Raw genomic sequence first — 14,382 nt, 5'->3', positions numbered from 1 at the left:
GGATTGCATTTCATAGAAGCACATGCCAAAGGACCATGTGTCATAGGAGCATGTGGGCGAACTAGGAGCATGTGCAGTGGCTGCATGTGTCAGAATGTGTTTTAAGAGTGTGTGGTAAGTGTGCATCATAAGAATGTGCATTATAAGAGTGTATGCTGTAAAAGTCTGTGTGGTTGGAGCATGTGTGGTAAAAGCATGTGTCATACGTCCACATGTTACTAGTATACGCATGTGTAAAAGCATATTATGGGAACATGAATTATAGGAATATATGCTGCACGAGCATGTATTATAGCAACATGTGTCTTAGAGCACATGTCGTAGGAGTTTGTGTCATTAGAGTGTGTCATAAGAGTGCCCCATAAGATTGTGTGTGGTAGGAGAGTGTGTGGTAGCAACATGTTTCACATGTGCATGTGTTTTAGGTGCATGTGTGTTAGGTGCATGTGAGAGCATGTATTGTGTGTCCACATGTTATATGCAGTAGGTGCATGTGTAGTGGGTTAACATGCCATAGGAACATGTATGATAGGAGTGTGTGCAGCATGTGTCTTAAGAGCATGTGTTGTAGGTCAATCTGTCATAGAAGTGTGTGTCATTAGAGTCTGTTTCATAAGAGTGTGCAGTAAGTGTGTGTCATTAGGGTGTGTGTGGTAAGAGCATTTGTCGTGGAAGCATGTGTCATGGAAAAATGTGTTGTAGGAGCATGTGTCATAGTTGCATGTGTCATAGGTGCATGGTCTGTGTAGAGTTTGTATGAACAGTGTACATGTATTCCATCATCTTAAAACTGACATCTAAGTCAGCTGGGACTTGCTGTTAATGTGTGTTTTTAGGAGATGTTCAATGTGTAATGTAGGACCTGTAAAACCCATATGCTTTATGGACCGTTTGCATTGAAAGTGTACATTTATTCCATCTCCTTAAAACTGACCTCAGTGTGGGCTGTGGATTGCCTTTGATGTGGGCTTTTAGAAAATGCTAATATTGTAATTTACAAACTGCAAAACTCATATTGTAGGAACATGTGTTGTATGCGTACATGTCATAAGAACCCATGGTGTAGGAGTGTGTGTCATACGAGTGTGTGGTAAGTGTGCATGCTAGGGTTCTGTGTCATAAGAGTGTGTATCATAAAAGTGTGTTGTTGGAGCATCTGGTGTAAGAACATGTGTTGTACATCAACATTTTATATGTAGTAGCATGTGTGTGTGGTAGTGTGCTGTAGGAACATGTATTATATGAGTGTGTGTTGTAGGAGCATGTGTTGTACCAGGGTGTGTCATAGGTATTGTAGGAGTGTGTGTCATTAGATTGTGTGTTGTAAGAGTGCATCATAAGAGTGTGTATCATAGAAGTGTGTGTGGTAGAAGCATGTATGGTAGGCCATGTATGGTATGAGTGTGTGTTGTTGCTACATGTGTTGTAGGTGCATTTGTAATTGGTGCATGTAAGAGCATGTGTTATACATCCACATGTTATGTGAAGTAAGCAAATATGTAGAAGGTGTGCGTGTTATAGGAAAATATATCATAGTAGTGTGTGTTGTAGGAGTGCTTGTTGTAGCGGCATGTTTTGTAGGAGCACGTTTCCTAGGAGCACATGCTAACGGAGTGTGTTTCATTTGAGTGTTTGTTGTAAGAGTGTGCAATAAGTGTGTGTTGTAAGGGTGTTTGTGGTAGGAGCTTGTGTCATAGAACCATGTGTCATAGGAGCATGTGTCATAGGAGCATGTGTTGCAGGTGTATGTGCTCTATGAGCACCATCTGTGTACAGTTTGTATTGAAAGTACACATTTATTTCATCACCTTAAAACTAACCTCAAATTCAATGCACACGCTTGGTGGACAGTTTGTTTTGAAAGTGGACATGTTTCAATAACTTTAAAACACACATCAAAGTAGATGAGATTTGTCTTTCATTTGAGTTTTTAGGAGATGTTAATGGGGTATTGTACTTATTGTAAAATGCATACACTCTGTGGACAGTTCTTTATGAAAGTGTACATTTATTCCATCACCTTAAAGCTCACATTGAAGTCAGCTGAGATTTGCTTTGAATGTGAGTTTTTAGGAGATGTTAATTTTGTACTGTATTTATTATAAAACTCATATGCACCCTCAACAGTTTGTATTGAAAGTGTACATTTATTCCATATACTTAAAACTGACTCTGTGTTAGCTTTGACTTCGATGTGAGTGTTTAGTAGATGTTAACTTTGTAACTATAAAACTCATAGGCTCTGCGTACGTGATTGCAGCACATGTGGTAGCTACCTCTGTGTTAGGAGTATGTGTTGTCATAGGACAATGTTTGGCCGAAGCACATGTTGTAGGATTCTGTCATAAGAGTGTTTACCATAAGAGCATGTGTGATAGGAGCATATGTGGTAGGAGCATGTGTGGTAGGAGCACGCGCCGTAGGTGCATGTGTCGTACGTGGCAGTGAGACCATTTGTCATAGGTCTACATGTTATTTGCTGCAATAGGTGCATGTGTAGTAGGCCTGTGTGTCATAAGAACATGTATGATACAAGTGTGCTGTAGAAGCGCTTGTTTTAGCAGCACATGTTGTAAGAGCACATGTCATAGGAGCACGTGTTATAGTAGTGTGTGCATTAGAGTGTTTGTTGTAAGACTGGGCAGTAAGTGTGTGTTGTAAGGGTGTGTGTGAGTGTTGTAAGGGTGTGTGTGGTAGGAGAGTGAGTCATCCCAGGAGCATGTTTCGCAGATGCATGTGTCACAGGTACATGTGAGAGCATGTGCATTACATCCTCATGTTATTTGCAGTAGGCGCTCGTGTAGTGGGAGCATGTGTCATACGAACATATATGACAAGAGCATGTCTGATTGTGGCAATTGTTCTAGCAGCACTTGTCAGAAGAGCAAGTTTTAAAGGAGTTTCTGTCAGTACAGTGTGTGTTGGTAGTGTGTATCTTATGGTTATGTGTGGTAGGAACATTTGTCATAGGATCATGTGCCATAGGGGCATGTTTCGAGCGTGCACGCTCTGTGTAAAGTTTGTATGAAAAGTATACATTTATTACATTACCTTAAAACTGACATCAAAGTCAATTCATATGCTCGCTGGACAGTTCTGATTTAAACTGTACATTTATTCCATCACCTTAAAACACCTGAGACTTGCCTTTAATGTGAGTTTTTAACAGATATTAATCATATAATGTATATAGATACATTTTAAATCGTCATATCTCAAAATTGGCCAAATCAATTTTATTAAATGTTTCTTCAGTGCACCAGCTTGGAATAACATCTAGATACCTGCACAGTATTTGGAACATTGAAGCGGCCAGTTTTGAGATAGTTGGGCAGACTTGTTTAGTTTCCTTCTTTTGGAGTACCCCATGTTTAAAAAAACCATGAAAGTAAGGTTTTTCAAACTATGAAGGCATTAGTGTATACATCTGAAATGTTGCATGCACAGGCAGCTGCCTCAAACTATTACTGGAATATTTTCAGCTTTTTTCATGCAAGTGTTTGAAAGTTATTAAGAAAAGTCATGTTCTGCAATGCCTTAGAGACTTAATTGTAACCTAATTTATGTCTAGTGTTAGGGCGAAGGCATCAATATATCTGTATGTATTCCCCACCACAGCAAAACATATAAGATGTTCTCCATCAAATCCTACATAGAAACCACGGAACATGAGCAACTTAATTGTGTTGTAGATGGACGTCCATGTCATCCATATACCTAGATCTCGATGTCACGGTGCTGCAGTGAGATCAGCACTTTTATTTTATATTCAATTATGTATTTATTTATTACATTTTTTATATAGCCCCATGATTTTTGCCTTGCATCAACTTCTGACCTTGAGGCATACAGGAAAGAACTGTAGCTCTGACAGAAATCCATGACTGAAACATGCTAGCATGCCTTTAGAGATGGTGTGCAAGCCTGACAATTATCTCCACAAGCCGCTGAGTTAGCAAGACATGTCGACTTTATTGACAGACCTGTAACAGAAGATGGAAGTTCAAAAGAAGAACACAGGATCACATACCCGACTTTCTACCTTTATCCGCCTGACTTGCTTAATCAGCCTTCGTGTTACCGCACATATCGTGTGCCACGCATCTGATTTCAGTGCCCCTTTGACCAAGCCAGCATGATTTCCCCTAAGACCAAATGACATCCTTGCTTATAACAGCAGCCTTCTAACTTACAGCCTTATTTTGCTGAAAGACCTAAACATGTTCACTTGATTTCCTGCAATATCTCAGTAATAGAGGCTGCGGGACAGTACGGAGGACTGATCAATTTAGTGGCATGTGGGAAATCAAGGCAGTCACCTCCTGGTTTAAATTTTTTTTTTATAGAACACAGCAAAGCATGTTGATTAAAAACGTGGATTAAAGGCAAATATATGATGGGATGTTGATCCCTCTCTTCTGCCAAAGGATGCAAATGTGCTGCATGATGTTTCTTAGGTCTTCATTTTAGTCTTCCAGTTTAGCAATAGTGGAAGCACATGACGTAGTTCCGAATACTGGATGTTCTACCATTGTTCCAACTTACAAGCTGATTTGTAGGGACTCACAGCTGGAGACGTATCTCTAAAGTGCTTTCGTGTTCTTGACATCTGTATTTTCTGATTCAGGATATGTTCAAAGCCCAGTAGGCTGGACCCTGTATCTTGGGAATATTGAAGCGTGGTAGGTTAGAAAGCTGCCATGAATGGAATCGAAAGTGAAAGATCAGTCTTGAACAAGGATCATAGCTCCAATGTGACTCAGTGCGGCTTCACCAAAATAGTGGTGGCATCTGTGCTGCAACATGTGCACAGGTCAAGATACTGTTTGCTGCAACATGCTTCTTGGCTCAAAAGGGAGAACGCTTGTTCTTGTGGAGTCCATTAGGAGGCTAGTTCTGTTATAAATTCGGGTTAGCATAAGGGGTCATGGCAGAAAATTGGCCATGGGATTATTTTTGTTGATTGTTGCTCTTTAAATTGAGTGCAAATGGTGTGAATGGTGGAGATAGGAGTGACTGCCTTTGATGTGTTTCTTATGCGCAGTTCAGTGCAGCCTGGTGTCAAGTCAGAAGATTTAAGTATGTTGTTTAGTTTGGAGGGAATCCTGATATTTGGGACGGCAACAGCAGCTACTGAAGTTCAGTGTCAGACACTGGGCGGAACGGTACATTTCAGTTAGTTTCGGTGATGTTATTTTCAGGGATTTGGCATGAGTGTTAGCTAGCATTGGAGCTGGTAAGATCCATATACCAGGTAGTGTGGCAGCCAACACTCACTTCAAGTCAGAGATATGTTTACACGTGTGATGTTCTTGCCTGTAATGCACAGTTGCATGCCATGAGTATTTTAATGTATCATCATCCCCAGACTTTTCATCAGTGCTCCAGAACGTCCTTGCTCAGGATCAAAAACATATAGGTTGAAGAGTGTTATCTAGGCTACTCTACATGGCAGCACAAAAGGGATAGACTGGAAGTCCACATTAGCACCCGGGCGGGGGGAGACAGCCAATCAGATGGCTAGGAACATGGGCTTCAACTGCCGGTACACGCCTGTCTTCTAAGCCGCCTGACGGACGCCAACCCCGCTGCCACCTTCCCCCCACCCTCCACTCGTTTCCTTTTTTTTGTTTCCCTCCCCCTACGTACCTTATTTCTGCGGTGGCGGCACTCCCCGCTGCCTCTGCTCCTGCCCCTTTCCTCTGGCAGGCTGTCATGGAAAAGGAAGAGGGGCTCTGTACGGAGCCCCGCCTTCCCTTTCACTGGAGGCCATCTTGGTAAAGGATTTTCATTCATTGAACGGGATACGCTAGGCGTCCAGTTCAATGAATGAAAATCCTGTTTCTTTAGCGCCCCGGGTTAACAAGGCAGCAAACCGGGGTACTAATGGTGTTAAGCCCCCGTTTCAAGGGCTGGAGTCCGGGTTAATGATCCAAACCCTTGTTATTCAGCCTTGCTTCGCTCGGGCCAATAACTTGGACTGCTGGGCCGTTAACTCCTGTTCCAGCCCTGGGAACAGGGGCTTAACGCCGCCACAGTATTAACTTGCTACTTTTAATGTTCTTATATTGAGTTCATGAAAAAGCACGAGGGGCCCATACATGTCATCTAACTTTTACGGAATGACATGTCACTGTATACAGCGGTTCCTTTAGCTGGAGTTCACCCTGACCTTTTGCACTAGACACATCTTGAATGACCCAGCAGATGTGGTCCTGGTAGCCATGTTGGGAGTGTGGCCTTGTGGCAGCTGTTGCGATCCGCAAGTACTAGCAGGCAGCGGTTGCCAGCTGGACAAGTTATCTAAGGAAATGACCTGATAATTAACGAGACCACACAACTATGAACTCAACACTCAGGTTGGGTTATGGGACAGTCATATATCACATGTGCAGGGTATAAGTAGACTATTCTGGCACAAGCCTGAGTGAGTCTAGAAACCTTTGTGAAGAGGTGTTTAGTAGATCATGAACTTTCACCCGAATGTACTTGCATTTTTCAGTCGCATGGCATCATGGGGGACCAAAAGTTGTGATGTCATGAAGGTTTCCAGTTAAAACAATGGCCTGCGTCATGAAAAAAGCAGAAGGCAGCAGTTGCACATGCATACAGAAGCAGAAGTCCTGGGGAGAAAAAGCACAAAGCACCTGCCTTCAAATGTAATATATAGCTGGTTGGACAAATCAGTGGGTGGGCGTGCTCTCCTCTGAGATGTGAAACCACTTAATACAAGTTGATATTCTCTTTGAAGTAGTCGATATTTCTTTAAATGAACATAAAACAATATTTTATCAAACATACAAAATATGTTCTCTGTTAGAAATACATACATACTGGATGCAGTAATAATATACTGTGATTTTCTTCAGTTTTAAGGTTCTCCAGAATCATAAGTAAATGAGCTATTCAAACCTCAAAGTGTATGGCTACTGGGTTCAAAAACATCAAAATATCGTGTGTTTCAGCAAACACTACACATAAGCCATAGAAGAAGGCGCATGTGATACAAAGGAATTGCATTCTTGAACCATGAGACGATCATCACATTACACACAAAAAATTGACAAGGTACCGTTTGGAAGATTGAAAATAATGGAAACAGAATCAAAGAAAAGTAAGTGTGTTGTGCATTTGGGAGCACCGTTAATGGGATTTGCTCGATTTCAAACGGAAATATGTAATCAGAGAAAAACAAAATCTGCACAATGTTGAAAATAATAAAATTTGGACTTTAACTGACCTCAAGAGAGAACAAACGTTTTCCCTGAAACTCCGCAAGGTTTTCCGTTTGGCAGAAACTCTGCAATCGGTGCCACAATAAGGGACGCCGCACATGGGAGCGTGTTTATTGGATCAACATTATATTTTGTCTCTTTATGCAGCAAAGAATGGGACGTCTTTTTCTGAGGGCGCGTTATATGCCTTTCCAGCTGAATTGGCAAGCGTGGGATTCTGTAATAATGCACCATTTGTAATGTCTGAAAATACATGTAATGCACAATCTTTGAAAAATGACTCTGACAGATGAGGCGGCAAATCCACACTATTGTGCGCATTTGCTGTTCGGTGTCCCGAATTAAAAGTCTTTGATGCGATTGTGGCGATCAATGTGGAGTATGAATGCATTAAATCAGACCAGTTCACTCGGTAATACTGATCTTTAGTAGATACAACGAGACAGATTGTGGGGACGCTCGCGAACAGGGTGTGGCAGTGGCAGATTTCGAAATGTGGGTACACTTCTAAGGTACTCCACGTAATTGTGACAAGAGCACTATATCCTAATGAATTTTCTTTTACTTAATGTAAGGTCACAATAACTACACATTAAAAACAAGCACATTACAAGAAGAAAATGAGGGCCAATCAAGTTGGCCACCTGTGCATGTTTGCCACCATTGGAGCAAAACATAAAAGAGAAAAAGCAATTCATCTCATCATTTTTAATATTCACGACCTTGCACACTTTATGAAATTCAGCCCCATGGAGTCCAAGGCCCTCATTTCGAGGTTGCCGGTGGGCCACCTGGCAATCTCAGTTTACCATTTCTGCCGCCTGATATCCCATTAAAGCCAGGATATTATGGGCTGCAGTGGAACGGTAAGTTCCCATTCCCATGGAGTCCTTCCCATGGAGTCCCAGAGGACTCCACCGGAATGGGAACACTGAAGCACCAATACGTTTGTTAGCGGTGCCCGTGCTCCAGTGATTTATCTGCCGGTTGGGGACTGAACTACTGCCAGGTCAGGACTGCCGGTTTTTCACTGCCGCTACAGGCAGACTCTGAGTAACCCGGGCTGGACAAAATGACGGAGCCGGTTGTACTGAAAGTTTAACAAGCATTTTTTCCTGACCGGGTTACTCGTAATGAGGCCCCGAGTCAGAGCAGAGATTGAAATGGGGAAAGAAGAGGAGATTTGAATAGCAAAGAATTTGGATTCATATGAACGTGATGAGATGTTACTAAGAAGGAGATCTGCCCTGAAATGTTCTCTGCTGGCTTCACATGAACTGAGTTGTTTTTAGCGCTCACAATACTTCCCACCAGTGGCACACACATAACTGTGATTCACAATGGTCTGTGTTGGTCCGCAGCTCTCATAAAATTGTCTTACAATGGTAGCGGGCGCCCCTCTCTCGCAAGAACAGACATGATAACCTGTTCAGTGGTTATTAACCACTTGAGAGTTCGCAGCCACTGCTTTTTCTCACTGTGCCTTTCACAGATGGGAAATATCCATTTGCATATCAGTCTTTGTCCTGCCCAGGGGCAGTCCAGCACCGAAATACAATGGCAATTCCAATCTGAACGAGAGTATCACCAGCAACCCCATACACGTGTTTCACCCTTGTTGGGGATCATCAGTGAGGTGAAGCTGATGCCTCTCTAAGCACAGTGAGAGGGAGACCACGTCTGGTTGCCCCCAGGAGACCTAGGGTTACCAATCCCAGGTTCCTTAAAAAATAGTTTTACAATGGTAGCGGGCGCCCCTCTCTCGCAAGAACAGACATGATAACCTGTTCAGTGGTTATTAACCACTTGAGAGTTCGCAGCCACTGCTTTTACTCACTTTGCCTTTCACAGATGGGAAATATCCATTTGCATATCAGTCTTTGTCCTGCCCAGGGGCAGTCCAGCACCGAAATACAATGGCAATTCCAATCTGAACGAGAGTACCACCAGCAACCCCATACACGTGTTTCACCCTTGTTGGGGATCATCAGTGAGGTGAAGCTGATGCCTCTCTAAGCACAGTGAGAGGGAGACCACGTCTGGTTGCCCCCAGGAGACCTAGGGTTACCAATCCCAGGTTCCTTAAAAAATAGTTTTACAATGGTAGCGGGCGCCCCTCTCTCGCAAGAACAGACATGATAACCTGTTCAGTGGTTATTAACCACTTGAGAGTTCGCAACCACTGCTTTTACTCACTGTGCCTTTCACAGATGGGAAATATCCATTTGCATATCAGTCTTTGTCCTGCCCAGGGGCAGTCCAGCACCGAAATACAATGGCAATTCCAATCTAAACGAGAGTACCACCAGCAACCCCATACACGTGTTTCACCCTTGTTGGGGATCATCAGTGAGGTGAAGCTGATGCCTCTCTAAGCACAGTGAGAGGGAGACCACGTCTGGTTGCCCCCAGGAGACCTAGGGTTACCAATCCCAGGTTCCTTAAAAAATAGTTTTACAATGGTAGCGGGCGCCCCTCTCTCGCAAGAACAGACATGATAACCTGTTCAGTGGTTATTAACCACTTGAGAGTTCGCAGCCACTGCTTTTACTCACTGTGCCTTTCACAGATGGGAAATATCCATTTGCATATCAGTCTTTGTCCTGCCCAGGAGCAGTCTAGCACCGAAATACAATGGCAATTCCAATCTGAACGAGAGTACCACCAGCAACCCCATACACGTGTTTCACCCTTGTTGGGGATCATCAGTGAGGTGAAGCTGATGCCTCTCTAAGCACAGTGAGAGGGAGACCACGTCTGGTTGCCCCCAGGAGACCTAGGGTTACCAATCCCAGGTTCCTTAAAAAATAGTTTTACAATGGTAGCGGGCGCCCCTCTCTCGCAAGAACAGACATGATAACCTGTTCAGTGGTTATTAACCACTTGAGAGTTCGCAGCCACTGCTTTTACTCACTGTGCCTTTCACAGATGGGAAATATCCATTTGCATATCAGTCTTTGTCCTGCCCAGGGGCAGTCCAGCACCGAAATACAACAAGGGTGAAACACGTGTATGGGGTTGCTGGTGGTACTCTCGTTCAGATTGGAATTGCCATTGTATTTCGGTGCTGGACTGCCCCAGGGCAGGACAAAGACTGATATGCAAATGGATATTTCCCATCTGTGAAAGGCACAGTGAGTAAAAGCAGTGGCTGCGAACTCTCAAGTGGTTAATAACCACTGAACAGGTTATCATGTCTGTTCTTGCGAGAGAGGGGCGCCCGCTACCTTTGTAAAACTATTTTTTAAGGAACCTGGGATTGGTAACCCTAGGTCTCCTGGGGGCAACCAGACGTGGTCTCCCTCTCACTGTGCTCAGAGAGGCATCAGCGTCACCTCACTGATGATCCCCAACAAGGGTGAAACACGTGTATGGGGTTGCTGGTGGTACTCTCGTTCAGATTGGAATTGCCATTGTATTTCGGTGCTGGACTGCCCCAGGGCAGGACAAAGACTGATATGCAAATGGATATTTCCCATCTGTGAAAGGCACAGTGAGTAAAAGCAGTGGCTGTGAACTCTCAAGTGGTTAATAACCACTGAACAGGTTATCATGTCTGTTCTTGCGAGAGAGGGGCGCCCGCTACCTTTGTAAAACTATTTTTTAAGGAACCTGGGATTGGTAACCCTAGGTCTCCTGGGGGCAACCAGACGTGGTCTCCCTCTCACTGTGCTCAGAGAGGCATCAGCTTCACCTCACTGATGATCCCCAACAAGGGTGAAACACGTGTATGGGGTTGCTGGTGGTACTCTCGTTCAGATTGGAATTGCCATTGTATTTCGGTGCTGGACTGCCCCAGGGCAGGACAAAGACTGATATGCAAATGGATATTTCCCATCTGTGAAAGGCACAGTGAGTAAAAGCAGTGGCTGCGAACTCTCAAGTGGTTAATAACTACTGAACAGGTTATCATGTCTGTTCTTGCGAGAGAGGGGCGCCCGCTACCTTTGTAAAACTATTTTTTAAGGAACCTGGGATTGGTAACCCTAGGTCTCCTGGGGGCAACCAGACGTGGTCTCCCTCTCACTGTGCTCAGAGAGGCATCAGCTTCACCTCACTGATGATCCCCAACAAGGGTGAAACACGTGTATGGGGTTGCTGGTGGTACTCTCGTTCAGATTGGAATTGCCATTGTATTTCGGTGCTGGACTGCCCCAGGGCAGGACAAAGACTGATATGCAAATGGATATTTCCCATCTGTGAAAGGCACAGTGAGTAAAAGCAGTGGCTGCGAACTCTCAAGTGGTTAATAACCACTGAACAGGTTATCATGTCTGTTCTTGCGAGAGAGGGGCGCCCGCTACCTTTGTAAAACTATTTTTTAAGGAACCTGGGATTGGTAACCCTAGGTCTCCTGGGGGCAACCAGACGTGGTCTCCCTCTCACTGTGCTCAGAGAGGCATCAGCTTCACCTCACTGATGATCCCCAACAAGGGTGAAACACGTGTATGGGGTTGCTGGTGGTACTCTCGTTCAGATTGGAATTGCCATTGTATTTCGGTGCTGGACTGCCCCAGGGCAGGACAAAGACTGATATGCAAATGGATATTTCCCATCTGTGAAAGGCACAGTGAGTAAAAGCAGTGGCTGCGAACTCTCAAGTGGTTAATAACCACTGAACAGGTTATCATGTCTGTTCTTGCGAGAGAGGGGCACCCGCTACCTTTGTAAAACTATTTTTTAAGGAACCTGGGATTGGTAACCCTAGGTCTCCTGGGGGCAACCAGACGTGGTCTCCCTCTCACTGTGCTCAGAGAGGCATCAGCTGCACCTCACTGATGATCCCCAACAAGGGTGAAACAGGTGTATGGGGTTGCTGGTGGTACTCTCGTTCAGATTGGAATTGCCATTGTATTTCGGTGCTGGACTGCCCCAGGGCAGGACAAAGACTGATATGCAAATGGATATTTCCCATCTGTGAAAGGCACAGTGAGTAAAAGCAGTGGCTGCGAACTCTCAAGTGGTTAATAACCACTGAACAGGTTATCATGTCTGTTCTTGCGAGAGAGGGGCGCCCGCTACCTTTGTAAAACTCATAAAATTGTCAGCCACCATGATATTATTTATCAAAGGAAAGAGGCCGTTTTGTTCTGCTTCAAATGTCAAAAGATGAGTGAAATTCTCTTGGACTTAAGTGTAAATATTCCAATGCGATCTAGTACAGAGCATTCCCATTCCACTAGAATGTTACATATTTGCATTTACATATCTGACATCTTTCCAGCAAAAAAAGTGCAGTACCTGTCAGCTACATCTGTGCATGTTATATCATTGTGTCCTTTGAATTAATCATTAATTGGCCGTGCATCTCAGCAGCCTTTTGAGACATTGGGCCTCATTACAAGTTTGGCGGAAACATTGGAGTTTAGGGTTCGAACATGGGGTGATCCTCTCCAACTAGGAGAACACCTAATCAACTGAGTGACCCTTCAAAGAACTGGAACCCAGGATTCAATCAGCTTTGCCATTATTACTTTTAAAGCATTGACTAATTTGTTCATTTTAACTGTATATATATATATATATATATATATATACATGTATATACTATAATTATTTTTTTTTTTTTTTAGGTAAAAACTTTAGTTGCTGGGATCTTAAGGTGAGAACGTAATAAAAAAATCCCCCTGAAATTCAGCTAAACCCACCTTAACTTTGCACCTGTGTTGCACAGCCTTTGACCACAGTGATGACATCACTGGTGACATGACTAATTATGTCATCTTCAGCTGGGTCCGCTGTTCATTTTAGAACACTACCAGACCAGTAGCCATCGCCTTTGGTCATGGCCGTGCCCACCGTGTTTTTCAATCACTACATGATCACTAGCCGGCCTTCAGGCGTGCCCACTGTCCATTTTCTAACACTACCAGACCATTAGCCATGGCCCTAGTGCAGTGTAACCCCTAAGCACCTTATTTTAGGTCAAATGTCTTGTACACTTCCAAGGCATTATGTATTGCACATCCTAGATTTCTGTAATTCGTTTTTTGTGCATTGTAATTGTAAGTGTAGATCTTTTTGCATGCACACTGGCACTTTATATTGTAGACAAGCTCAGTTTATTGGGAGAAGCACATGCACTTTTGATGTCGATGGGCTCTGCAATTATAATACAGAACCATATTCATGGAGGGGAGATTGCGAAGACCATGAATGGTAATACACCTTTTATTAAAGCAATATGCCCCGAGCGGCGGGTGCATTACTGGCTCAGGTAATGCCCTGGGGCCCAACAGAGTCCGTATTGCCTCCGCCGCAAAGGGCATATTGCTATTAGTACCCCCGCCCACAATATCTGCGTGACTGGGGCACTAAAAGCATTTTTTTTCTGTCCCGAAACGCTACAGCGTTTCGGGACAGAAAATAAAAAGAAACGACCAAGAAAATGGCCGCCGGGAAAGGGAAAACAGAGTCCGTTTTCCCTTTCCATGGCAGCCATTGGGAGCGGACGCGCTGGCAACAGAAGTGTTCCCAGCCGTCCGCTCCCAAAAAAAAATAAAGGAGCAGAAGGTAAGTGGGGTTGGGAGGGAGGGGAAGAAAAAAAAAATGTAGCTGCATCCCCGGCAGGGGACGATGAAATACTCCAGCCGTGTGGAGGCACGGAGCGGGGATGGCCCAGCTTCGGGTCTCCACATGGCTGGAGGCTGCCAACGTCCCCCGCTGGGTACGAAGGAGCAAGAAGGTAAGTGGGCTGGGGATGGCAGGGAGGCGGGAGGAGGGAGGAAAGGGGACACCTGAGTCCTGGGTGAGGGGCGAAGGCAGCCTCTCAGCCATGGGGAGGCTCGGAGCGGGGATAGCCCCGCTTGGAACCTCGTCATTGGCTGAGGGGCTGCCACGCCCCCCGCCAAAAATAAGGCAGCTGTAATCTGGCTGAGAATCAAAGGATTCTCTGCCGGGTAACGACCCGGCGAGAGCCAATCAGAATGCATGTTGAATTCTGCTTGACTCCTGCCGGGTACTGATAGGTATTATTAGGTGAAGGGTGGATCCATCAACACATCATCCATAACTACTGCCCCGCCCAATATCGCACAGGTGAGACGCGTTACTCACTGAGACAACCGTACCACCTATATCCAAAGAAGGTACAGCAGGAGTTGGACACAATTTAAACTGAAGATGGCACAAGTAAAACCAAGCTAAC

General features: G+C 44.4%; 1 protein-coding gene across 2 annotated transcripts in view; it reads left to right on the top strand.

Annotated features, from left to right (window-relative positions):
- Nucleotides 1-14,382, top strand: part of GRID2 (glutamate ionotropic receptor delta type subunit 2) — a 2,892,146-nt gene that overhangs the window by 2,077,105 nt on the left and 800,659 nt on the right. The gene's annotated exons all lie outside the window — the stretch shown is intronic.

Source organism: Ambystoma mexicanum, chromosome 6q (genome assembly GCF_040938575.1).
Source record: "Ambystoma mexicanum isolate Mex_15411 chromosome 6q, UKY_AmexF1_1, whole genome shotgun sequence".
NCBI lineage: Eukaryota > Metazoa > Chordata > Amphibia > Caudata > Ambystomatidae > Ambystoma > Ambystoma mexicanum.
The sequence above is the reverse complement of the archived record's forward strand: the minus strand, read 5'-3'. Positions and strand labels throughout refer to the sequence as shown.